This window comes from Notechis scutatus, chromosome 4 (assembly GCF_049901735.1).
Source record: "Notechis scutatus isolate UNSWTSFEM ecotype Mainland chromosome 4, rNotScu1.2, whole genome shotgun sequence".
Lineage (NCBI taxonomy): Eukaryota > Metazoa > Chordata > Lepidosauria > Squamata > Elapidae > Notechis > Notechis scutatus.
In genome coordinates this window covers 20,942,667-20,969,816 of record NC_142012.1, presented here as the reverse complement: position 1 = coordinate 20,969,816, position 27,150 = coordinate 20,942,667, and the positions used below count along the sequence as shown (strand labels likewise).

The 27,150-nt window shown below is 39.8% G+C and overlaps 1 long non-coding RNA gene across 2 annotated transcripts; it reads right to left on the bottom strand.

Annotated features, from left to right (window-relative positions):
* Positions 1 to 6,037: 6,037 nt before the first annotated feature.
* Positions 6,038 to 11,139, bottom strand: LOC148130666 (uncharacterized). 2 transcript variants are annotated; one of them, XR_015749583.1, is made up of 4 exons: positions 11,051 to 11,123; positions 8,091 to 8,120; positions 7,473 to 7,744; positions 6,038 to 6,676 (listed from the first exon to the last, which is right to left on the bottom strand). It is a non-coding gene; the product is annotated as an uncharacterized LOC148130666 (long non-coding RNA). The 2 variants fall into 2 exon arrangements; XR_015749584.1 differs by lacking the exon at positions 8,091 to 8,120 and having other exon boundaries at positions 11,051 to 11,139.
* Positions 11,140 to 27,150: the final 16,011 nt, after the last annotated feature.

The following is a 27,150-nucleotide window of genomic DNA, read 5'->3' as shown; positions in this document are numbered from 1 at the left end:
CTTTCAATGTATGCATTAGAACATAGAAGAACAGGGTTGGAAGGGACCTTGGAGATCTTCTAGTCCAACCCCCTGCTCAAGCAGGAGACCCTATAACATTTCAGACAAATGATTGTCCCATACCTCCAGTTTGGGGAGCACCCACAACTTCTAGAGACAAGCCTGATTAATTGTTCTGTCTATAAATTTCTCCTTATTTCTAGATTATTAATCCTTAATACTTTCCACCCATTACTCCATGTCCTGTCCACAGGTGTCTTGGAAAAATAAGTTGATCCCATTTTCTCTGTGATAGCTCCTCAGATATTGGAAGACTGCTATCATGTCGTTCCTAGTCCTTCTCTTCATTAGAGTAGACATGTCTGATTCCCATAACCATTCATCATACAGTTTAGATACCAGACCCCCCTTATCATCTTCATTATTTTCTCTGCACACTTTCTAGACTTTTAATATCTTTTTTATATTATGGTGACCAGAACTGGATGCAGTATTCCAAATGTGATCTTACTAGTGCAGTATAAAGTGGCATGATTACTTCACATGATCTTAATACCATCCCTGTGTTGAAGCAGCCTAGGACTGCATTGGCTCTTTTAGCAGCTGCAGCATGCTGCTGGCTTTTTTAAAAAAAAAATGTAAATGGTGGTCCATAGGACATCTCATAGGGATGTCTAATAGGACATGTCATAGGACATCCACAGGACACCTCATAGGTCCATAGGACCTCTCAGGGACTTAATCTGCACTATTTTCTGCACAGGTGTAATTTTGATCTGATTTGCCAAGCTTAGGAAGTGTTGTTTGGGTTGTTCCATCTTACTTTTGAGATGGATAGCTAGATATATCAGATAAATAAACGAATCAATTAAAAACGGTTAAAAATATTGTTAATAATACCATTTATATAACATATTAATATTATTAGAAAAATTTTGGCCAAAAATTATTTCCAATATAAAACAATATGCAACTTTGATTAGATTAGCTGTTATTTAGTGCTGGCATTATTCAGTATCTGTGTAAAACAGATGTGTTAAATTTGCGATGACATCTTGTCATCATGTGATGTATTGCAACTTTTTTGTCCTTTGCTAAAACGGGGTGGGAATGGCCAGCGTGTGGTGCATCTGGCCCCTGGGCTGCGAGTTTGACACCCCTGGTATAAGATAAAGAAACTTTATCCTTGGAGTTGTGAGGCTGATTGCTAAAGCTGCAGCTGTTATAAAGCTTTGAAAATCCACCTGTTTAAATGTCTTTTAATCCATGCATTTATTACCATACTGCTTTTTTAATGGATATTCTACAGCTGTACCTTTTTGAGCCTGTAGTGATTAGATTAACATTTTCTCCTTATTTGTATTTTTTAAAATCGAAAGCTTTGTTATGCCATTATATTTATCAATTTTTATACTTGTATGTTATTTGTTGTCCTTCATAGGCAAAGGCAACTAAAGATATAAGTTGAGCCTAGAAATACAGCCTCACAAGTTGATTGCTAACCTTTAAGCAACATTTCCCCAAAGTAACAATATTCAGTTTCCCCAAAGCTATTTGTCACCAACTAACAAAGCTAAACAACGGCTTTTTTCTCCTCCGCTTCCTGTAATTGCTTAACTGTTTCTTTCATTCCCTCTTTTAACAAAAAACAAGTTACCCTGAAGCAGGATAGTTAATAACCAGGAACAATATCTTATTAGGTAAGGCAGGCTGTTTTCCATTTAAGCTGGATAGAATGTTCTTCAGGGGCATCCTGTATGACTCCCTTTGTTTGGTTCTTATACTTCTGTTAAAAAAGCCATCAGATTCCATAATTTTTTTTAAAAACCCACTTCTTTAAAGATGGCATTAAGCTTATTCCAATTTCTGCTAATGCTTCAAAAAGCTAGCAAATTGGAAATTAAGTGCATAATAACCACACAACATAAACAGAAAAGACTTTGCTGAGCTTTCTATAATGAATTTAGAATTTAATACACCCTCTAGCCACAATTTGCATTGGCATTTAGGTCAAGTTTGGGCTAGGGAAATATGTGTTGGAGCAGAAGGTGAAGTGCCAGTGACAAAATGTATGTCTTATGTGACAAGGCTCAATTCCACCACACATTGTGAAGGTTGCAGTGGTGTTAATATATACTATAGAATTTCCCTAATCCTTGAAAAAGAGGGAACCACTTGAATCAATCAACACTTCCACCATTCAAAAAAAAAAGACTACAAAACTCTGAATCAGAATTCCATTGCTGGTAGGATTGGATAGGACACAAGAAGGGAAGATCAGCGTGACCAATCCAGAGGTGGTATTCAGCAGGTTCTAACCAGTTCTGGAGAACCAGTAGCAGAAAGTAGTTCTCTGAGTAGTTCAGAGAACTGGCAAATACCACCTCTGGCTGGCCCTGCCCCCATCTATTCTCTGCCTCCCGAGTCCCAGCTGATTGGCTGGGTCTTCTTTTGTTGCCCTGCACAGGAGAATGGAGCTGGAAAGCAGGTTAGTGGAGTGGAGAGGGAATGGGATTTTGCAGTAACCATCCCCCAGGAGTGAATGAAGGCTTTTACAGTATCCGTCCCCTGCTACACCCACCAAGCCACACCCACCAAGCCACGCCATGCCCACCAAGTCACGCCTGCAGAACTGGTAGTAAAAAAATTTTGAATCCCACCCCTGGACCAATGCAATATGGAGACGCAAGTCCTACCCATTTTCTGCCTATGTTGCTTGGTAGCAAGATGGGCATTATACAAATTTAATAAACAAAGATGTCCCAACATCACATGCATGTTGCAAAAGGTGGAGCTTGTGACACAATGCTGCAATGTTGTTTTTGCCTTCCTTGAAAGATTTATGAATTCTGCAATGGCTGAAGAAAGCTTGCTTCTCACATCTATATTAAAGGCCTGAAGACATATGAAGAATGCTTACAGGAATTGAGTATGGCTAGTCTAGGGAAAAGAAGGTCTAGGGGTGACATGATAGTGGTATTTCAATATTTGAGGGGCTTCCACAAAGAACAAAGGGTCAACTTATTTCCCAAAGTACCAGAGGACAGGACAAGAAACAATGGATGGAAACCAATCAAGGAGAGAAGCAACCAGGAATTAAGGACAAACTTTCTAATGGTGATGACAATTAACCAGTGGAACAGTTTGACTTCAGAAGCTGTAGGTGCTTCATCACTGGAGGTTTTTAAGAAAAGACTGGCCAGCCACTTGTCTCAAATTGTATAGGATCTCCTGCTTGAGCAGATGGTTAGAGTCCAAGACCAAGGTCCCTTTCAACTCTATTTGGGTTGATTGATTGTCAGGATTCTGGCAGTTACTCCAATTAAATCATGAGCCACGAGCCACACTCCCAAAACTAAAGAGGATTTATTTGAAGTTAACATTCTATGTCCAGCAGTAACCTGGGCATAGCTAACTCTGAGATATGTAATTCACTGTCACCCTTGATCCTGCTTTCCCCCCCACCCCTCTGAGTGTATCATCCAACGAAAAACATCCATAGCCAAGAGTCATCAATCATGCTCTCCAATTAGATTTTTTCGTGGAAGAAGCTTCAGCCATCTAATCAGTCTTTTGAAGAAAATATGAATGGAATGTTCTTTCGATTCTACACTGTTGCCTGCTCTTTGAAATCCCCCCCTTCTTTCTATTGTGAACTATAAAACATGTCTACAAAATATTTTATGAGTTGACATTGATATTATTCCAGTATGTTGTGGATCAATTTCTTTGGGGGAAGAAATTTCCAAGGAAGTTTTGCTTAGGTAGATAAAACAGCAGGTAGAAACTAATCAAGGAGAGAATCAACCTAGAACTAAGGAGTAATTTCCTGACAGTTAGAACAATTAATCATTGGAATAGCTTTCCTCTAGAACAAGGGTGTCAAACTGGAAGGCCCACTGACCAGATATGTCGTGTGGAGGCCACGCCCACCCCAGGTCCACAAAGGGGGGAAATGTCATGATATGTCACGTGATGGCAACATGATGCCACAAGTTTGACACCCGTGCGTTAGAAGCTGTACATCACTGGAGGATTTTAAGAAAAGACTGGATAGCCATTTGTCTGAAATGGTAAGGTGTCTTGCTGGAGCAGGGATTGGATTAGAAGACGTCCAAGATCCCTTCCAACTCTATTATTCTGTTTTATATATATATATCCCTGCACATAAATTTCTACTGAAATTTATGATTATGACATTGGAGTTTTACAGGAGTGATTTTCCCAATAGCTGAAACTGATTGGGGAAGTATGGGGAATAGGGTGGGGAATATTGCTTGCATGAGCAGAGAGGCTGGGAGGTGGTATAAGGCAACTGTTTGATGTATATTACTGATATAAGAAAGACAAGCCAAATTAGTTCGTTTTCACAAGAACTCTGTAACAGATCAGAAAAAAGGGAAGCAAAGAAATTGCCTGTGAAATCAGCTGGAGACCTCAGCAGAACAGCAGAAGATGAGCTTCCCACAGCCTGCAAAGTGAATGCTCCCAAACCAGCCAGGTTCCAATCCTGTAACTTCTCAAGTGACATTTTGGTGATTTATGATGAGCAGCAGATGAGACTGAGGGCCATTATTCACTCCCTGTTAAGAATCAGAAGGCACTGCAATATTGCACAGTGTGAGGGAAGGGTTGTTACCTCATAAACTCTAAAAAAATAAAATAAAAATTGAAACATGAAATAATCCACTTCTTAATTTTCTAACAGCACTAGGCTGAAAACTGTCTTGAATTTAATGGATCAAACTGTAAGCAAATGTCAGTTTCCCCTTTCATAAATTCAGTTGTCGACCAACATTTCAGCCCTTCCCCCCACCCCAAATTCCAGGATATATCATGTTTTAAATTTCCTATTTGTGCCAAATTTATCTACAAATTTCAAAAACACCAAGTTTCATATTTCTTAATCATCTTTCTTTCAATTTATGACAAGGGTGTCAACAGGATATGATCAGAAAAGTCAACATGTGATGTATATTTTTTAAAAAAGATATAACTTTGATGGCATTATGGAGTTAGCATCTTGACTTTTTTTGGTCATACCCAGTGGTGGGATTCAAAAATTTTTCTGTGTTCTGGTTCTGTGGGTGTGGCTTGGTGGGCATAGCAGGGGAAGAATACTGTGAAATCTCTATTCCTTCCCCACTCCTGGGGGAAGGTTACTGCAAAATCCCATTCCCTCCCCACCCCACTAACCTGCTTTCCAGCTCCGTTCTCCTGTGCAGGGCAACAAAAGAAGAGCCAGCTGATCAGCTGGGACTTGGGAGGCAGAGAATAAATAGGGGTGGGGCCAGTCAGAAGTGGTCAGAACCTGCTGAATACCACCTCTGGTCGTTCCAAATGTCTTGAGCAGTAAACCGTGTAACTCTGGAAGGAAGGACAGGAGGGCTCAAATGGAATGATATTGTTTATACACCTTAATATAATAGGTTTAATTGTACCTTGACTGTTATAAAATATGGAGGTGAGCAGAGGATGGTTTATCTCTGCAGTAACTTCATTGATGGGGAACTATTGATCGTTCATGTGAAGCAAAATTTTGATTGCATTTCTTGAGTTCTGGCCTTGGCTGCTGATTTATAAGTAATGGTTTGCTATTGTGATGATACAACTGGTTTTCTTTTGCCAGCTGGAAACCCGATATAATTGGCAAGAGAAAGAAAAGATTGCTGTTCCGTGGCAAGAAACTAGGATGGGGTAGCAACAAAAGTGGATGGCTGGCATTCTAACTTTTTACAAATATATTAAAGTTGCTATTTTCAGAATGGATGTTTCCTTGTTCTTTCCCTTTGCAGCCTACTGCACTCTACCCTAAATCCTTTCTGGAGAACATCCTTTGAATTGTAACTTCAAACAGGTCACTAAATGAATGGTTGTAAGCCTGTAGTTTCTCTAACACTTGACTATCCAATGTCTGTTAAATGACTCCAGAAAAGAATAGTCCACCACCTTCAAAATAATTACTTAAGAGATTTTATGATTTTTACTGATATATAACCAAAATCTTTTTCATTGTAATGTAATCTCAATTTTTTTTTTTTTTTATCATCTGGAACAATTTTATACACTTTCCCCTATTTTCTGTAGGATGATCTTTCAGACAGTTGAAGGACGCTATCATGTCTTCTTCCAGTATTGTCTTCCTCAGGCTGAATATGCCAATCACCTTCTCCCATTCTTCATAAGCTTTTCCTTCCACAGACCATTTATCATCTCAGTTATTTCCCCTGAGACTTCCTCCAGTTTGTGAACATACTTCCTCAGTTGCATTGGCTAGAATAAAATAATACAGTGGTGACTGGCACTCTATCCATATTTTGTTGGAATCTGATGGCAGCAAAACTCCTGGGAACTATGTAACTTTGGAATGCAGAAGAAACAAAAAAAAGCAGTACAATATAGTAGAAACAGAAGAGTAAAACGTTAGAAGCGTATGTGTCTATTTGCATTTCATCTGATATTCTTTTGCCATACCTAAGTAACATCAACAACTGCCACGAAATCCTAATGATATTGTTTTTATTATTGTAATTACTTCAGGGCAAAGCTACTTTATGATTGTGTAATCTTTTTATGCCTGTTTAAAGATCGAGGCCATGCCAAAGAATCTGTTGGAGCAATCACTTGGAAGAGTGTTCCACGTTCCTTTAATCACAAGGACAGTGTCCTGAATGACCTGATGAGAAGGAACACAGTGTAAGTATTATGCTGCAGGTTTTTTTTTTCTGATTTATATCTATCAGATTAAATGCAAAGAAGTGGAATTCCTTGCTCTTTTCACTGGTAAAAATGTATTATTAAACCTCCCATTCTTGAGATGTCTCGTCTATACTAGTCCTTGAATTTGTCAACTTTCTGAAGGCTGTGAGAAAAACTTGTTCATGTTCTCCACTGTTAAGGGAAATTGGAAAATGTCTTTAAATGCAAAGACAACATGATTATGAAGAGTAAGAATTCAAATAGAAAATGGTCAAACCCAGCCAGCTTGTTATTTTGTTGTTTTTGTTTTTTAAATCTTTTTGTCCTATATAAGATTGGCTCTTCTTTCTCCTACTCACCGATAAGAAGCATCTATTATTATGCTCTTGAGATACATGAACTATTCTAGGCATGCATTCGGTCAACTTTCTGAAGGATGGGAAAAATACTTTTTGACATTCCCCACTGTTATTGGAATTGGAAAGTTTTTCCATTTCTTTGGAGTAAAACAAAAAGAAATATATAATACATTCATCACAGCCTTGAGTACAAAGGAAATAGAAGGAAGGAGGAGACCTAGAATCACCCATGAAGCTCAAGGCAGCTAGCTGTCAGTTTTGGACAACTGCAGGGAAGCACTACATGGAGCTTGGTGATAAATTTATAAATGAGTTCCCAGAAGAACACTTGAGGCTGAAGCAAGGAGGTGATGAGGAAAATGATAGCATGAACAACTGACTCAAACCTTAAACAAGATGAAGACTATTTCATACCTCAATTTTTCTAGAATTGGATTCTGAGTAACAGAATTAGAAGGGACGTTGGAGGTCTTCTAATTCAACCTCCTGCTCAGGCAGGAGACTAATACTATTCTGGACAAATGGATGCCCAATCTCTTCTTGAAAATCTCCACTGATGGAGCACCCAAGCTTTTGAAGGCAAGCCATTCCACCGGTTAATTGTTCTCATTGTCAGGAAATTTCTCCTTAGTTCGAGGTCAGTCTAGGATGCTGAAGCTCACAATCCATTTGTTGTTAGATTTGGCCTAATGGGCTACAAAATGATTTGATAACTAGTCCATATGTATGTGTAAATAAATAGGTAAGTACAGTATATGAATAAATTAATTAATCTAGTTCTGGCCAATCCTATTGATAAAATTGCTTCCATTCTTAACAGTATTATTAATATGACAATAAGCCAACATATGTTTGATAGTCTATCATAATTTCCAAGCCCATTATTCAGGCCCATAATTTTAGCTGCAGTGGTTTCAGAATGTCTATAAATCCAGTACTATATTTTGATACATCCTATTAGTCTAAGAGTTCATTTTCTAGTTTTCAGAATGGACTGTTTGTGATTATATAAGTTTTAAAATATTTTTATACCAGTTAGTGTCCAATGGAAATGCTAGGCTCCTACAAAAAGAGAAAACGTCACTACTCAAACATTTTGACAGAGAATGCAGATAAACAAAATCTTTAGATGCCACCCATATTAAATTTAAGGAATGCTAAAACTCAAGTCTGTAGTTTGAAAATTAGCATCCATGGAGATATCTAGGATTGGTTGTTAATGTTAACTATTAGTCTAGCATTAAAGGCCATGCTTGCTTTATGAAAGTAGCAAGAAGTTGACCAACTTCTGTGTGGCTTGGTGGGCGTGACTTGGTGGGCATGGTAGGGGAAGGATACTGTAAAATCTCCATTCCCTCCCCACTCCTGGGGGAAGGTTACTACAAAATCCCATTCCCTCCCCACCCCACTAACCTGCTTTCCAGCTCCGTTCTCCTGTGCAGGGCAACAAAATTGTGATTGAAATATCATTACATACTCCTTTCCCAGCTATACAGCTTCCAGGTTCGTTGAACTACTATGCGTGTAACATTTGTGACCAGAATGATCATGCTTGCAGTGCCAAAGATGAAGGCATTAGGTTGAGGAAAATTGAGTGTTGCTTAGGCTAATCGCATTCCCACTGACAGCACAGTTTACTGTGCAATGCCAAACTGTGTGAATCAAATAGATTGGAAAATAATGTACAGTTCCCTGACATATGAACAGAAGATGGAATATGAATGTCATCATATAACTGAATCAAATATTCTAGAGGGATTTTTTGGCTCCCTGACCACCAAGGCAACTGATAAAAAAGGGAGGGAGAATAAAATTACACTGATAGTCATATTAGAGATAAGTCCCTTTACAGTTATATTGAACAAGATTGTCAGTTACAGGACCAAATTTTTTTGGACCAAAAAAATCTGAGCATCTATAACATTCAGAAGTCTGAGCATCTATAACATTCATCTCCAAATAGCATCTGATTGCTGACAAGTCTAGCTTCCCATAAAAATTTAACTGCACCTGTTCTCATTGCACCATTATATATACCATATTTGGTTTAATGTTTTTTAAATGACACTAATGACACTAATTGAAACATACAGTAGGCAAGGATTCATTTGCCTAACATCTTGTCTCCAGACTAGTTGGAATCAGAGGGGCTTTGGAACTGGAAACAGTGTTCCATTAAATCTTTATTATTGTTATTATTATTTTTTAAACAGGAGAGAAAGCTGTGGAATAGCAGCTTCCACTCTTCTGCTGTACTTTATAAATGACTGGGAAAATGTGGAACAGTCATTTCAGCATTTGGTCTAAGATGAAGAAGGTCTGGGCAGATAATTGTACCCATTGTATCATAGTTTGACCAATCTTAGAAGCCCGTTATGACAATAAACTATGAAAAATTGTGGAAGAAAAATGGCATACCAATGCAATAAAATAAGTCCCTGGAGTATAATGGTGCTTGAATTTATCATGATAAGCTTATGAGAGAGCTCAGATTAGATCAATGATGGAGCTCAGACATATTTCATAACTTGAGTTCTGAAACTTAATGTTTACTTCCAGGTTTGGAAAATATAATGGTTTATTCCAAACCTTTGTAAAAAGCATCAGAAGTGTGAGGGATACTAAATTTTCCTGCCCTCTTCTCTTCTTCATTGTCACTAAAGTAACAATGCATCCAATGTGAAAAGGATCCTAGAGGAGTTTTCAATAAGTTATAAAAACCTGGCTTTTTCACCAGGCCCTGGGGTAGGATATATGTGACCTTCTCTCTAGTGGTCTTTTAGATTACCAGGAACATATCTATCCCCAGTGCAGTCATTTTGTGGTTGAATTCATGCTTCTTGTCATTTTTACTTGTTGTTTTATCTGCTTTATATAAGCCACATAGAGGTGACACACAAACTGATAAATAAATAATAAATTGAAAGCTTGAGAGAGGCCTACGAGTAGATTTGTGTAATGGGATTTTTGTTTCTCTTGCTGATGGTAAAACACAAACACAGAAAGCTATGAAGTACCTGAACATTGGATTCTATCCAAGACTCATTGTTATTCCAAGGGACATCAAGTAACAGGACCATAGCAGGCAACACCTACCCCACCTGAGCGAATCTTGCATAAGCAAAATTAGACCTAGGTAGTTCTTAGATAGAGGTCAAACAGGATGTGCCAAAGAAGTTTACATTTTAGAAAAACCTTTCCAGAAGATGGCAATGTTATAAAGGACAGTGCATCATGGGTTGACTCGTTACAACTACATTTTTCTCCAGGTCATGGGGAATGCTGAAAAAAATATGAGTCCTTTAAATATGTGCTCCATTTGTGCTTTCGTGCATTTCCATGCTGAGGACCCAAACTGTTGGGGGCAATATGCTGACTCTGTAAACCACTTAGAGAGGGCTGTAAAGCACTGTAGATAAGTCTAAGTGCTATTTCTAAGTGCTAATTGGAAGCATATCTTCTCAGTCATTGTCAAACGGTGCATAACCCTAAAGACAGACCTCTTCCATGTAACTGTCAAAAAAGCAACATGGATACAAGAGTCTATTCTTGAACTGAAGCATTCATATTTTAAGCCTGGAACCCGCACTGTATATTTGACATTAACACAACTGAGCGGGTTCAGAGGTATTTCTTAAGAAGAGTCCTCCACACAGTGGTGGGATTCAAAAATTTTTACTCCTGGTTCTGTGGGTGTGGCTTGATGGGCGTGGCAGGGGAAGGATACTGTAAAATCTCCAGTCAGAGGTGGTATTTGTCAGGTCTCCGAACGACTCAAAATTTCCGCTACTAGTTCTCCAGAACTGGTCAGAATCTGCTAATACCACCTCTGACTCCACTCCTCCACTCACAACAGAATTCCCTATGCCTCCAGGCTTGAAAGTTTGGGCTTGAACAATCTGGAATTGTACCGCCTGCGATCTGATCTAAGCATAGTTTCAGCTGCCTCTGAACCCCTGAACAGTCACTTTTACAAAGCAGACGATACTCACTCTCTGATGCAGCTACCTCTCTGCTTTATTTTGAGAAATCAGGATTAACAGCAGCAAGAACAGGAAACCTGTGAAAAGTCAATGCTGAGAGCTAACGCTTCTCAGCACTTTAAATACCCTCTTCAGTAATTCAGCCTTGAGCTATCCAACATCCGCTTCCCCAATACCGCGCCCTCCTAATATCCACCCACCATCCTGCTTCTCGTATTCTACCCTTCAAACCTACACCCCTGTGCTCCCCTACGCTATCCATACCTTCCTAATCTACCCCTCAGTCACCCCTGTGTTTCCCCGCACCGTTCAAGCCTCGCAAACTCTGCAGCCACAGTCCTCATGCAGTTTTTGTGTGTGCGTCACTGCTGTGGGATTCAGAGCTGCCTCACCATTTCACAGCTGCCCCACCATTTCCCGACAGTTCTTTCAGCTCTACAGCAGCTCCGCTGGGCTCCAGATCGCAAGGGACTTCTAGCCCTGAGCTCCTGGGTGGATGTAGCCTGCCGGTGGCACCCCCTTGCAACCTACCAATGTATCGGGCTCTGGGATGGATCAGAAAGCACATGGAGCAGAGGTGGTATTTAGCAAGTTCTGACCAGTTCTGGAGAACCAGTAACTGAAATTTTGAGTAGTTCAGAGAACCGGAAAATACCACCTCTGACTAGAGATTTTACAGTATCCTTCCCCTGCCACGCCCACCAAGCCATGGACACAGAACCAGTAGTAAAAAAAATTGAATCCCACCACTGACCTGGAGCCTGACACATAGTACACAAAACTGTCTGCTACAATGTCTTGCCTGTCAACGACTTCTTCAGCTTCAGCCACAATAATATATGGGCAAACAATCAATACAAACTCAATTGCAGAAATATGACTTCAGCAACAAAATGGTCAACACCTGGAATGCTCTACCCAACTCCGTTGTCACAGCCTCAAACTCTCACAGCTTCAATCTCAAACTGTCTACTGTGGACCTCACCCCATTCCTAAGAGGCCATAAAGGGAGCATGCATAAGCGCACCAGCGTGCCTACCGTCCCTATCTTACTGTCCCCATTTATCTGTATTTACTTCCTTTGTTCATGTTTATATTCATACCTATACTTGTTGTCTTGTACATGTTTGACAAACAAATAGAATAAAATAACAATAAATTTTAAATGCAGAAGGCTATGTCACTAATTAGGATTCAGTTAGATATGTTTGGGGCACCAGATGTTTTCCCATGGCTTTATTGTAAATACGGTTTGGGTTAATTCATATAAGGGAGAATTTTCTAATCGCTGTAAAAATATCTCTTGCTGTAATATTGCATTGACTAAGTGCCCACCCCACTGCTGCTGACTCAGATTGGAGAGGCTACAGATAAAAATATTGAGGTTGCAAGACTTCCCAATAATGTAAATTAAAACAAGATTTAAGTACACAACATAACATAATGTTTTGAAAACCCAAACTTTTGTGACAAAGCACATGATTCTCTTCTAGTCTATGTGGCAGATCACTTTGGTTATGGAAAATGTTAGAGAATTATACTGACTGTCCAGAATAGTACTTCAATGGCTGCTTTTTATTTGAACTTTGATTCATTGCAGAATCAGCTTACTTCCTTTGAATTCTTAACAGAGCAACATTTTAGTTTTGAGGGATGCCCTGAAAACAGGTGTTCTAGATTTGACAATGATCACTTATGATCTCTTGGATGATTACTTGTGACTCGACTTGGGACCACAATTGAGTGCAAAATCTCTGTTGTTAAGTGAGACATTTCACTTTTTGCCCCGTTCTATGACTTTTCTTGCCCAGTTGTCAAACGAATCAGTGTAGTTGATAAGTTAGTAACCTGGTTGTAAAATGCATCTGGCTTCCCCATCGACTTTGCTTGTCAGAAGGTCACGAAAGGTGATCACATGTCCACAGGACACAGCAAAGGTCATAAATATGAATCAGTTGCCAAGCATTTGAATTTTGGTCACCTGATCATGAGCATGCTGCAAAGGCTGCAGCTATGAAAAACAGGCAGAAGTCACATTTTTCAGTGCCATTGTACCTTTGAACAATCACTAAATGAACTGTTGTAAGTCCTGTACCTGTACTATATTGTCCCAAAGGTGTTTTTTCAGGAGGCAACTGGGTTTTCTTGTTTTTTTCTTTGAAGATGTTTCACTTCTCATCCAAGAAGCTTCTTCAGCTCAGACTGGATGGTGGGGAATGGAAGGATTTATATTCCTTGCAGACAGCTGGTCATTTGCATTCTTTTAGAGAGTCATTTGAAGCACTTGGAGGTTTATCTGGGTGCTCAGGATCACCTGAGTGGTGCTCCTGGTTCCTGTAGTCTGAGCACTACTCAGGTGACCCTGAGGACACAGATAAACATCCAAGTGCTTCAAATGCAGTGGTGGTATTCAACAGGTTCTGACTGTTCTGGAGAACCGGTAGCGGAAATTTTGAGTAGTTCGGAGAACCAGAAAATACCCTGCCCCCATCTATTCTCTGCCTCCCGAGTCCCAGCTGATCGGCTGGGTCTTCTTTTGTTGCCCTGCACAGGAGAACAGAGCTGTAAATCAGGTTAATGGGGTGGGGGGGGTGGGATTTTGCAGTAACCTTCCAAGAGCCACGCCCACAGGACCAGTAGTAAAAAAAATTGAATCCCACCACACAAAAAAATTGAATCCCACCACTCTAAAAGGATGCAAATGTCTAAAAGGATGCAGCTGTCTGCAAGGAATAAAAATCCTTCCATTCCTGTCTTTCCTGTCAGAGTTGAAGATGCTGCTTGGATGAGAAGCAAAATGTCTTCAAAGAAAAAACAAGAAAGTCCAGTTGCTTCCTGAAAAAACCCACCTTTGGGACAGCCATGACCTGGATGACTGAGATTCTCTATAGACTTTTACCTGTACTACAATAGTAGTTTTGGTTTGACTTAAATGTAAGATTTGCTGCAGTGCTCAGGTTGATGGTGATGGCTCCGTGCAATCTAAAAATGCCCGTATTGACTTTTCATAGGATTTTCTTATCCACTAGCAATGTAGCCTAGGCTGCCTGCCACTCTGAACTGATTCACTGTGGCAGACATACAGCTGGCGGTAACTTTAGAGTCCTGCTTTCATTGGCCTGAGAACTGAGAGCCCTCTTTTTTGAAGCTTAATTTACAGAGGGGAATTGGTTCAAACAGGAAAACACTTTGCTTGGCCTGTAAAATATACATGATTATTCATTCTTTCTCTAAGACTGTCTTCCCATAACTGTCTTCAAGAACTGTTGAAATATGTTGACCATTATCCTGTGACTCTTGGCTATTGTGAACAATTCTACATTTCACTGTGAGGAGCATTACAAGATCATTCATGTGATGATAATATATTCAGATCAATCAAAGGCTACCTCTTGTAGGCAAGAACAAATTCACATCTTAAATAGCATTGGACAGGTATTTTGGTTCAGGCCCTATATTTGTTTATTTCAGTTTTAATTCCTTTTTAATATCTATGTATACGCAACAATACTTATTTTTATTAAATTTAATTCTTGCTTTCTGCCCAAACATAGCTAAAACATCAACTTCTAATTAAAGCCCAACAATATGAAATGTGTCATCCAGTAACATTAAAACTGAACTCAATTGCAAATTAAGTTTCAGTATCAAAGCCTCTCTACCACCTGGCAAAAGGGCAACTGAGAAATTTGAATAGCTCTCTTCCAAAATTCTTGTGACTAAAATAGTCCCACAGATTATAAAATGGCTTTCAAATACCTTGGTCCTTAGTTCTATAAAGCTTTTTATGGCTTACTTGGCATGGTGGATCACACCCAGAAACAAGTCAGAAGGCATCCTCCATGTGGCTTGGATCTGAACATTTTGAAAGGCAACCCAATATTGTATGAACATCATAGCCCACCCAAAATCCAATAAACTAAAATAGATCCTCCACATCAAAATCTGGTACCTGTAGAATTAGTGACCTTGGCACACTTAGTGTATGTCAGCTCCACAGATGCAGTTCTGGCTGCCACCATCATTACCATCCTGGTATTTATATTCATAACTAAATTTAGGAGAGCATCCAAGCTGTGATCCCAAACCTTCAAAGGAGCATTTCCCATGCAACACAGGCTTTTTCTTTCAACTGAAAAGTATGTCTTTGTTACTGGAGTTCAGTTTCAACATATTTAGCCTTCATCCACTTCACCAACACCAGGGGATGATTACTAGATTCCTTCCCTTCTATCTTGGATGCAGATGGAAATTAGAGAGACTTGAATGTCATCAGTGTATTAGTGACACAGAACTCTTCTTTGTCGCAATCTTCTTGTTCTGCAGGCATTTCTTGTTGTTTCTCATAATTCCAAATCTCCATTTCTAAAAACTGAAATACGAAGCCAAAAGAACCTCTCCCTTCTTGTGCATCTTCTTTGTACTTTTTAAGTTTTATTTTCAGTTCTTCTAAAAGTGGAGCCATTTTAAACAGTTTTAAACAACCACCCGATTGATTTTAGTCATTCAAAACAATAACCAAGAATCCAGATATCATCAAGTAATCCAGATAGTCTCGAGTTATATCTTCTTATTTCTTTTTCGACTTTCTCTTCCTGGGGTTTTTGTTGCGATATTTCAGTTAGAATATATCTTTTGGAAGTCTTGTTGAGATTTTGCTGTAAGTTCTTTTTTAATTCCAGGCAGTCTCCTCCCTTCCAGATCCTACCCTTTTATTCTTTTTCTCTCCTTTCCTGTTTTCAAAAGCTTTTAATTATCCAGAAATCTTTATTATCCCTTTGACTTTTTATTTTCAGCTCTAAATGCCTATTGATGTCAAAGTGGATTTTTTTTCCAATTTCTTGCTTAAGTCTCTTAGTTGTCAGTATAGGAAAAGGAGAAAACCAAATCTTTTCCCTTTTCTCTCTCCTTCGCAGCTTAAAAATCTTCTTAGGGAACAATGTTATTGTTTTTTAACAGTTTCAATTCCAGGGTACCTTATTTGTTGCTTTTGCTGTTTGACCCGGTCAACCAAAACTTTCTCTTCTTATCTTCCTCCTGCACATTCTTTTCCGGTTGAGTTCTTCTTTGTGGTGGCCATTTCTGACCACTGCTGCAACCATCTTCGGGAAAGGGAGTAATGGCCAGCTGGGGAGGAGAGATGCAGCTCTCCTCAACCCTGCTGGCAGTCTCCCCCCTCTTCACCACCTCAACGGGGTGGCTTAGCCCCGAAACCAGCCGGCTTGGGGTGCTCCAGCGGCAAGCATGGATCGAAGCCTCGCAGAGACGAGGTTTTGGTCTGTCGCTGAAGAAGCTCAAACCGGAAGTCTCTTGGCAATCCTATTTTTATCAACAGCCACAAGAAAAAATGCTGCTGAGTTTTGTCCAAACTGGTCCCTTAGATTTTGAAGCCATGATGTTTTTCTTCTGCCTGGACCTCATTTGCCTTGTGATTCTGTTGATTAGGATTCTGTTGATTTATTCTGTTGCCTTCATGCTTACTGGCAAGCAGAATTGTATTATCAGCATATCTTGAATTGTATCATCAGCATATCTTGAATTGTTGATCTGACCACCATTTACTTTTAGGCCAGCACTGATGTTTTCCAGTGCTCCATTGAAAATTGACTCAGAGTAGGCGAAAGTAATAAAGCAGAATGCATTATCTAAATATGTTCTAGTTTAGTCTACTCAGGAAAATACCGCAATAATTTGAAATGTTGATACCAGTACCAAAGCAAGTTATTTGTGGGCCAGGATAATAATGAAGCAAGTGTACTTAAAGCTGCTCATTTGATCCAATATTATTTACTATGCAAACATAGTTCAATTTATGAAAATTTCTCTATTGTAGAGAATGGAGCTTTTTTCTATGGAACTAAGATATATGGAAAGAAACTAAAGGAAGGATGTAGGCTAACCCTCATTTTATTTTTTAACAACGATTTTTTAAGTTGGCTGGACTGAGAAATATTGATCAATATTATTTTTTATCAAATTTCCATGGATGCTTAGAAGTTCCAAGTTGAAAACTTTTAACAATCACTATCAAGTTTCAGTTTGAAATGCCCTCAATAACAAATGGGAAGATAATTTCAAAATGGGGGGGAAACAAGCATTAGAATCAATCCCTCAAATTGTCCACTACGAAACTCAAAAGAATAAAAATATCTTAATTTAGGAAAAGAGGGAAACAGTAACAGTAATAGCACTGGCCAAGAATTTGGATTGCATTGCACAATTGTGCAGCGACTATGAGAAGACATTCCTTTCTGATTAACATTTATTGTTCATTTATTGTCACAGTACTAACTGCTCAATTTCATTATGTATGCTCAGTACTCAATTACTGATAGCAGTTGCAGCTACCTCAACTGTATTGATCCTAGGTGACTTAATCCCTGTCATTTTTTTCCTCTATTTTTTAAAAAGAAAAATATATTGATGTAGCTGAAGTACACCAAAATGTGAAGTTTTGGAAAAGTCATTTGTTCCCATCTATTTTATATATTTCCCCAGATTTCAATGCTTCGTAATTTGTTTGTCAATGGCAATATTAAGATAATGGGAACATGCTGTCAAGTAAATACTGTATAATCTGTCAGTTTTTGCAAAGGAGTTGCTCTGGGATCATTTCATAGATACCTTCTGCTAGCTGAAACTTGGCATGAATTATATTTCATGTCAGTCACGAGTGCTTGGCTGTAAAGGTTACTTGACATGTAACCATCCAAATTCTTAACTCTAGAAACTTTGCATTCAGAATAACATTCACCAACTAAAGATCACTTTCATGAACGTGACCATTTCCTCTTTTAAAAAATGCCTAATTTGTACTCTATTGATACCAGGGGTGCAATTCAACTGGTGTAACAACCAGTTCAGCGAGTGGGCAGAGCATTTGCTACTGACCTTCTCCAGCAATCTCTATGTGTTAAATAGCTGGTGTGTGGCAATCCGCTGTGCTGTGCAAATCGGCTGATCTTGAAAAACAGGATATAAAGCACAACCTAGAACCCAGGCAGGCAGGTGGGCCCAACAGCTGATCATCACAGCAAACTGAACCAGTTCTCTCCCAGTAGATCCTCAGAGCTACCAGTTTGCCCAAACCTGGCCGACCAGTAGAATCCCACCTCTGGTTGATACCTTTCTTAATTTCCCATTTTTTTTTCTAGAAAAATCCTACAAAAACAAGACACCTTATTCAAATGCAATCCTTTTTCCCAGACTTAGGAATTCTTTGCAACTCGATTTCATTGAGGGCCACATCATGGGTGTGTTTGACCTTGGTTGGGGCGGGCAAGGAGTCATGGCAAAGGTAGGTGTGGCCAGGGTGGGCATTGCAAGCTTGATGTCACTCATGTCAGGGGGCACCTGTGGTGGCCCGGGGGGAGGCTGGGCGAATTCATTGTCTTGAGCGCAGCCTTGTTGGGCTCTGTTTTCGGCTGCAATGGCCTCCTGCAGTGCTCTGCCAGTGGAAACGGAGCTTGGGAAGGCTGTGTGTGGCCCTCCCAAGCTCCGTTTTCACTGGTGGAAGCACTGCAGCCCAGTCCTTCACTGCTTCCAGGGTGGCTCTGTGGGCCAGGTCTAAGCACCCCATGGGCCGGATGTGGCCCATGGGCTTTCAGTTTGACACCCCTGGACTAACTGAAAGAAGAGAACATTCATACAAAGATGCTAAAAGTAATCTGATCTACTGTTGTACTTTTGAAAGCAGTTTGAGAAAAGTTGCCAATGAGGGTATTTGCAGCTTGATCATCCACTCAAGCTGACAGAGGCACAACTGAGGTTGAATTGTCAAATCCAACCCTTCCTTTTGATTGCTCTTCTGACTAAATCAGAAGATTATTCCTCCTCTCTTGTTCGTGGGTTCAGAGATGGAAATATTTCTGAGAACACATGATCCAGCAGCAGAGAGTTCTTAGGGGTGCGCTGCTGGGGGTTCGCAGAGGTTCGGGAGAGCCCCTACCTAAGATTCTGTGCAGTTGGGAGAACCCCCAAATCCCATTCCTGGCTGGCCCCACCCACCCTGACCCACCCCTCCCAGGTATTCCCACATGGCCCATTTTGGATGCAGGTAAGTGCATGGTATGCACAGAGGCTCAGGGAGGGCAAAAAATGGGCCTCCCGGAAATTTGGGAAGACCAGAAATGGGCCTGTTTCCAACTTCCAAAGAGCCTCCGGAGCCCGGGGAGGCTGTTTTCACCCTCCCGAAGGCTCGAGGAAAACCACCGGAGCCTGGGGAGGGCAACCCGCCCCCACCATGGTATAGGACGCTGACTAAGCCACACCCACCATGGCCACGCCCACCCTGCAACCAGGCAGAAAACCCGTTGCTAAATTTTGAAGCCCACCCCTGTATGTACTGTAACCATCCTAAGTATGCTATCTATGTTTTTTGCAATGTTTTATACTGCAGAATTTCCGGGGGGGGGGGGAATTGCATGGAAAGAAACATTTAAATGTATTCTGACTTTTACATGCATTCTGTACAGAGTGGAGAGTTTCCTCCACACTTTCTCTCTCCCTCCACTTTTCCCTAGCACCCTATGCCACTTTGGATTGAACGGAGGAAAGTTAAATGTAATTCACTGCACACCTCTGCATAGAATGCCCATATTTATTTATAGGCACTTGTATCCAAGCAGGGCAATGGAAACAAAGGTAGCAAACTCATGCAGGTTCAGGTTTGTGAAAGGTTGGCAGCCGCAGAAAAAGTCATCTGTGTGAATCTGATAAGTGATAGGTATGTATTCCTGAGCATTTGGAAGATTGAGTATGAAGCAGATCTAGTTACATCTTTCCTGCTTGCTGTGCTAGGCAGTATTTCAAGGCATATTTTTAACGTACAGTAACAGATGATAACAAGAATTTGATATCAACCAATCCAAGCTGTGCAGAGGAGCTGACAGATTTTGTAGAGACCTGAAAGACCTCCAGGAATAGGGCAAATTTTAAGACTCTCAGCCAAGAATATAAACTCTTTGGGGGGGGTCATTCTTTAAGGTGCTTTGTTGAGGTTGAGCCAGCTTTCTAACATACCCTCCACTTCAACTCTGGGAATGGAAATCTGAACACACCTAGAATTAAAGGTCATTAATGGGAATTCACTGGGAATTCCAACCTGAGTTAAGTTATATAATATATAGCATTAATATTAACAGTATAATTATAGATACTCCTTGACTTACAACAGTTTGTTTAGTGACCATTCAAAGTTACAACAGCAGTGAAAAAAGTGATTTATGTCTGGGGGTTTTTTTTCAACGTTTAAGACCCTTGCAACATCCATATGGTCACGTGACCAAAATTCAGAAGCTTGGCAATTGACTCATATTGATGACAGTTACGGGGTCCCAGGGTCACATGATCACTTTTGCAGCCTTCTGACAAGCAACACTTAACAACCGTGTTACCAACTTACCAACTGCCGTGATTCACTTAATAACTGTAGCAAGAAAGGTTGTAAAATGGGACAAAACTCATTTAACAACTGTCTCCTTTAGCAACAGAATTTTTGGGCTCAATGGTGGCCATAAGGCGAAGACTACTTGTGTATGATTTCTATCCTGAAGTAATCTTGCATTAAACCAGTTCTACGGTTATTCTAAAAACAAGGTAAGGGGGTGGAATTGAAACAAATTGCAACTCTTATGATTTTTTGCAACAAGAGGGGAACATGAAATGTTCAATGATGTGTAATAGTTTCCTCTTTTCATAGTGACTGGAAAACATAATATATTTCTCTTTAATGTTTGTGTAGGATAAATGCTTCTATTTATTGATTTGATTTATATTCACTTTCCATTCAGGAGTTCACAGTTGCAATCCTCTATTCCCACCCGCTCTTTTTCTCACAACTTACACACACACACACACACACACACACACACACACACCCTAGGTCTTTATTTTTAAAAAATGGAGGGTGGGATGCTTGATTTTAAAGTGAATGATCACAACCAAATTATTTTACTTGGCAATTTCACTGTTTTTTTTTCTTTTCTTTTTACATGGAACCAAGATAAGAATGGGGAACTAGCACAGTCAAAAATCTCCAAAAGAAGATGTAGCAGAAATCCTACAAACGGAAACAATGGAAAAGTGGGCCCAATCTGTCCAAGGAGAGAGAGATGGCTTAGTTTTCACACTACACTCTCACACAAATACAACTTTTTCTTGTCTATGGACAAGGTCATGGTTGTCCCAAAGGTGCTTTTTTCAAGAGGCAACTGGACTTTCTGGTTTTTCTTTGAAGATGTTTCACTTCTCATCCAAAAAGCATCATCCAGAGCTGAAGAAGCTTCTTGGATGAGAAGCAAAACGTCTTCAAAGAAAAAGCCCAGTTGCCTCTTGAAAAAAGCACCTTTGGGATAGCTTTTCCCTCATATTTTACTATAGTTTCCCATCAAACACAGGTGCTCTGCAACTTAGAGCCTGCCCATTATGGTTATAAGTTATGACGGTCATAAAGTACCCACCTGAACAGCCTGATTTTACAACTTTTTAATGGTAATTGTTAAGTAAATGCCACAGTCATAAGACCAATGCCCGCAGTCCTTGAACAAATCCGTTGTTTAATATGGGCTGGTTTTGCCAAAACTGGAAAGAAATGCTGATTTTCGGCAGAAACATCCTAAACTGTGGTCACATGAAAGGCAAGCCAATTGCCAAGCATTTAAAATGTGGATCATGGGATTGTGATGGATGGTTCTTAGAACTTTGGGCCATCATAACTTTGAACAGTCACTAAGCAATTGGCCATAAGTCAAGGACTACCTGTAAGCAACTGGGAGGAAATGAAGGAACTGTAGGGAAGAGGCATTACGATTTACTCTGAGGCATGCTGACATTTACAAGATCTGTACACCCTTCAAAAATTATATGGCAGGAGTGGTTTGGTAAGGGAATAGCAATAGCACTTAGACTTATATACCGCTTCACAGTGCTCTATAATCCTCTCTAAGTAGTTTACAGAGTCAGCCTATTGCCCTCAACAATCTGGATCCTCATTTTACCCACCTCGGAAGGAGGGAAGGCTGAGTCAACCTTGAGATTCGAACTGCCAAATTGCAGGCAACCGGCTGCAGCAGAAGTAGCTTGCAGTACTGCACTCTAACCACTGCGCCACCAGGGATCTATGTCCTATCTTTCCGCTAGCCATCAAAACAGCACTTTTCATGAGTGAAAGAAAAATGCAAATGGTTTAAAGCAGGGGTGTCAAACTCGATTTCATTGAGGGTCGTATCAGGGTTGTGACCTTGTCACTTTTGAAGCCGGCCCAGCTCTAATAACTTACTTTGCAATTTCTCAGCATTGTTTCTCAGCTAAAGAAGCTTCCATTTCTTTATCTTATTAACAAAGATGCTTGAAATTGATTTTGAATTTTTCTTGGGTGGATTTTGTTTCAAAGCTTACTTTCCTGTTAGGGATAAGGCTGCTGGTGATGATACTGTTTTATGTTGTACATTTTCCCATCCTCTCAAGCTTCCCCAGCTGTCCACACTTCCCAGTCTGAAAAAGGCTGATGGGAAGAATGCTTTCATGATGCCTCCATTTGGGATTTAAAGGAAGCCTAAAGCTCCTGACAGCTGGAAAGATGACTGTATAATGAAAATAGAACTTCCACATTTGCTCTTCGGCCATCTCGTCACTAAATCAGAGCAAAAACCTCTTATTGTCACCAAGAGAAATTTACCAAAATTCTTGTCTTCCTGGAAAGCCACTTCAACATCAATTCCTTTTTCGTCAAATTGAATGAGAATTGGTAGAACAACATGCGAGGTAATTCAGGCATGTTTCTGCTGGACACTAAACTGCCCTTCTCTGTACTCTTCACTTTGCCCAATCCATCTTCCTTTGCAACTATTCAGCATGGAAAAATGGAGATTGAAAAGAAGTGAACCAGGCTTGGTGAAGTCTATTGGTGAAGATCAGATTGGGGGGGGGGGGGAATCCTATAATCCATATTTGGCTACAATCCTGAACCATGGAGCAAATATCCACCAAACAGCCTTTTCTTGCTTCCAAGATGCACCAAGCTTTTTTCTCAGGGAAGAAACATTATTTATAAGGCACAAGACTTGAGCTACATTGTCAGGAACAGTTAGTCTGAATACCAGCTATTTGAAGAGTATAAAGATTTATAATATAAAAATGTAAAAATTTGCAATACATAGTTCAGTTTGTGATCTGAAGACTTTGGCTTCTGCTCATCTATATCTTTCTGTTTGTATGTCTTTTCTGCTGATTGGTTTATTTTTAATTTAACAAATCAAACGCAAATGCCTTAAGATCTGTATATAAAATACTTGCATCTGAAGCTTAGCTCTAGGGCAGTGATGTCAAACTATATCACAACTTTTTCCCTTAGCTAAAACCAGTGGTGGGATTCAAATAATTTAACAACCGGTTCTCTGTTCTAATGATTTCTTCCAACAACCAGTTCACCAAACTGCTCAGAAAGTTAACAACCTTCAGGTTCTCCTGAAGTGACGTGAATTGGCTGAATCCCACCACTAGCTAAAATGGGGGTAGGCGTAGCCGACCTGTGATGCATCCAGCTGTGAGGTTGACACCCCTGCTCTAGGGTCTTGTGCAAGGCTTTCCGATCTGGATTACAGAAATTGCCATTAGTTGGCAGCAAAGACACAGAGATTTCTGTGCCTCTTTGTTGCCATCTAATTGTCATCTGCATCTCAACAGCCCAATTCTGGCAACACTCTATTTTGCAGCTGCATAGCTCTTGGTTGAACTGGTTGAGTCCTCTCTGAGCTTGGGTTGTTTCCTTGCAAACATTTAATTACCTAACTAGGTAGCATCATCACTCCTGTTATCTAGTTAGATAATAAAACATCTGCAACAACCAAGCTCAGAGAGCATCAAGGACTACCGAAGTCAACATGGAGCTATAAATATTCTCTTCTATTGGCACTCTCTATTTGTCTGCTTTCTTCGTGTCAGCTCTTGTTCTCAGCACTTTTCATAACAAGACCATCTGCTGCAGGGCTCCCTTCTTTCTCAAGACACTGGAAAATGTATTACAGAAAGAACACAAACATTTTAATACAGTGTGGGAGGATTGAATTATGCCAGCAAAATCCTCTTGGGACTTAGGCATTGGTTTAGCATCTGCAAAAGTGCTAAGTCCCTTCATTTCACATGCAATTTTGGCCCCAGGAATTCTGGTATCCTTCTGTTTGGGGATTGTGGTGCAAAATGAATGACACCAGAGGGAAAGCAAGTGGAGAATAAATTTTCTCCTTGTCTCACTCCTTTTTTCTAGCCTGTCACAAATGAGGCAGCATGCGTTGCTTCCAGTGCAAGGTTTCCCAGCAACCGGTTGGTTCTGTCTATATTGGGCAACGGACATTAATCTTTCTTTCTTTTTCCCCCAGTGTAAAAACTCTGTTTTGAAGGCAAAAGGCAAGGTAGGCAGGTTGCCCCCACTCCCCACCCGCCAAAATCCTCAGCTGTTTATTAAGACTGTTAATGTTTGCTTATTTCTTCATCTCAGCAGACCTTGGGAGAGTCCAGGTACAACTTGACATTATTTTGTAAGTGACAGATCAAATGTGTATGTTAGCATGATCCACCATTAAAGACTGCAACAAATGCAGGCACAGATTGAATATCTGGTCTTTTTTCTCCCCATCTTTTCTGTCTATCCCTTCTTCTTCCTTTTTCTTTTTTTTAAAAAATTACCATTTTGCATCATGAAGCATTCTTCAGCACTCCAAATTTTGCATGCTTTAGTCCAGGGGTCCCCAAACTTGGCAACTTTAAGACTTGTGGAGTTCAACTCCCAGAATTCTCCAGCCAGCTTGCCAAGTTTGGAGGCCTCTGCTTTAGTCAGTTAGTCTAATCAAAGGATTGCTTTCATCTGAATATTGGACATTTCACAAGTTTTGTGACATGATTCCAATTGCATTTAAGATGTTCCAAAGACCTTTTCTGCCCAGGTGTAACCTCTTGGGCTGAAGGAAGATTTAGCTACCAGTTGAATTAGTTTCTGTGTGCCATTTGTCTTTATTTGAAAGCAAAGTAATTTGTCTTGGTCATGGCAATATGTCTTGCTTTTGAACAGGTATGCACCAATGGGTGTACAAATCTCATTTTTAGAAATTAACAACTGGTTAAGAAATTAATTGCTTTATACTAAATGAACTTTTAATCATATTTTTCTTATGCAAATGAACTTTCTTCTGGCATTGGAAATGCTTTCCTATATTTGGGGATAGGATTATCCAAAAGTCAAAATCCATTCACAAATTGCTGCATAAACCCTGCTCCTTAACTTGTGGGAAGGGAATGGAGGCCCGCTCTGTCTAATAATTTGATAAGTTCCTACTATTATTGTGTATTTCTATAATAAAGGTGTTGATGGACCTAATTTAACTCCCTTTGCAAAGAACATCTAAAAATATAAGTCTGAGGGTTCTAGCAAATGCTTAGTCCCACAAATATTCATGAGAGTTCTCAAGTCTCTTTTACATTGAGACTGAGAAATTGCTCCCAGTGAATTAGATTTTCTTCTGAAATACAAAACATAACAGTATTAATTAAACAATTAGTAACTTAAACCTAGGATGGGCCCTGAAAATTAATTGGCTAACCACAGCAAAGAACAAAACGGTGAACATTGTACTCTGCCAACAGGATCACACCCAATGGAAACTTCTGAGATCCTTGCAAAGAAAACTTTCTGCTTTCAGACATATAGGCAATGTTTTTTGGATCCTATAGGCTCCTGCAGTCTTTTTCAGCCTGGTAGTTTCCTGGAAGAAGTTAATTTGGATGTTTCATACAAATCCTTGCAGAGTGAGCTACAATATGCACAGCTGCTGAAACCAGAATAATTGAGGCAAACTAAATAAATTGTTTGGCTCAGCCTAATTAAGAAATATTATAAAAGAAGACAAGAGGCTTAGAGAAAGCAAAGAGCTAAAGTAGAAAATATCACACAAAGTCCTGACCTAAAGGAAAGCTTTTCTCTTGCTTGGCTAGCTGCTGAGAGACCCAACAGTTAGCCTGAATTAATGTAGTCACATTAGTACTTGAGAAAAGAGCTTCTATTTTATAACTTTAATGACTCATCAGGAAGAGGCCACTTCTATGAAACAGTAATTTCCTAGCTTGAGCTTCTCTATACATCTAGCTCTTAAAATAATTATTGGATGTTATTACTATGATTATTTATTATACTGTACCTAACAGATATCCCACTTTTCATTTCAAATGATTGCTCAAAGCAACTAACAAAATTTTAAAATAAACTCACAATGTAAAACATGTAAAGCTAACTATTACTGCTAGTAAACTGTCCTACCTTAATAAAGGTTCCTTAGTGGTTAGTAAAGGTACCTTTAAAAGTGGCAATTATTGAAAAACCTATGAAAATCTGTACTTTTGGAGCTGTGGTGGAGCCGTGGTTAGAATGCAGTACTGCAGGCCACTTCTGCTGACTATCAGCAGATTGCAGTTCAGCAGTTTGAATCTCACCAGGCTCAAGACTGACTCAGCCTTCCATCCTTCCAACGTTGGTAAAATCAGGACCCAAATTGTTGGGGGCAATATGCTGACTCTGTAAAACCACTTAGAGAGGGCTGTAAAAGCACTGTGAAGCGGTATATAAGTCTAGTGCTATTGCTGTTTTGTAATGCAAAAACAGGTGGTCTGTGGTCTTTCAGGTCTTGCTGAATTCTCATCTGCCTATTGACCAATGCTTAAAGCATTGGTCAATAGGCAGATGCTTAAAGATACTTTCCCACCCTCCGGACTACTAAGTATTGATTGTCTGCTGCAAGGTTGTTGTTTTTTTCATTCAATTCTCATCAAAACCTACTTTGGAACATCTTATTATTATTCAGGGAGGGTGGAAGCAAGAGACAAAATCCAGAGCTCTGCATGCATTTCTCTTCATGGAAGACTTTTATCTCTAGTAGGGATTGAAATTCCAGTACATTTAACGCAAGGACACAGAAGTTGCTTGGCTTGTCAAAATCTGTGCTTGCAACACAAATGTACACTGGAATGTAAAGATGGGGCTGTGTTTGAAGTACAAACAGTCTTGAGTGCCCCGTTGATTAAATAAGCCATATCCTTAGCTCCATCGACCTCCAGTTATCAAA